The sequence below is a fragment of the Antedon bifida genome, chromosome 5, assembly GCF_963402885.1.
Source record: "Antedon bifida chromosome 5, ecAntBifi1.1, whole genome shotgun sequence".
Lineage (NCBI taxonomy): Eukaryota > Metazoa > Echinodermata > Crinoidea > Comatulida > Antedonidae > Antedon > Antedon bifida.
Window position 1 is genome coordinate 26925337 of NC_136230.1, and position 516 is coordinate 26925852.

Consider the following 516-nt stretch of genomic DNA (forward strand, 5'->3'; position numbering starts at 1 on the left):
ACCGCCCGGTGATATACTGAAATTTAATTTATTAATTTGAAACGATAAAGATGAGGAAATCTGTGAGAATGAGAAAAAGTCGCCCCAACCGAGACTCGAATATATTTGTACATGCGAAGGCTTAAAACTGTATATTCACTATCATTGTAAATTAAACATCTTTATCAATCAATTTGGTTTGATGCGTACATCATCGTGATAGGCGTTATGCTTTTTGTTCACTGTTTTTAAAATGATAATATTCTCAATCATTTTTTACGCATTTGGATATGCACGATTTTGCTACTGAAATATGTCTGTGCTGAACAACAACAAAATACATTTCTTGTCACATTTTCTATAAAAAAAAACACTCATAAACAGACATAGGTCATGGCTTTCGATTTGCTTAAAGCATAATACGTAGTCAGCATATACATATGCATTGCCTTGTACATTAATAACGTTAACATATTTTGTGGCGTGTAAAACATTGGTCAACACTCAATAGAATGCCGATTTTTGTGTCAGTATCAT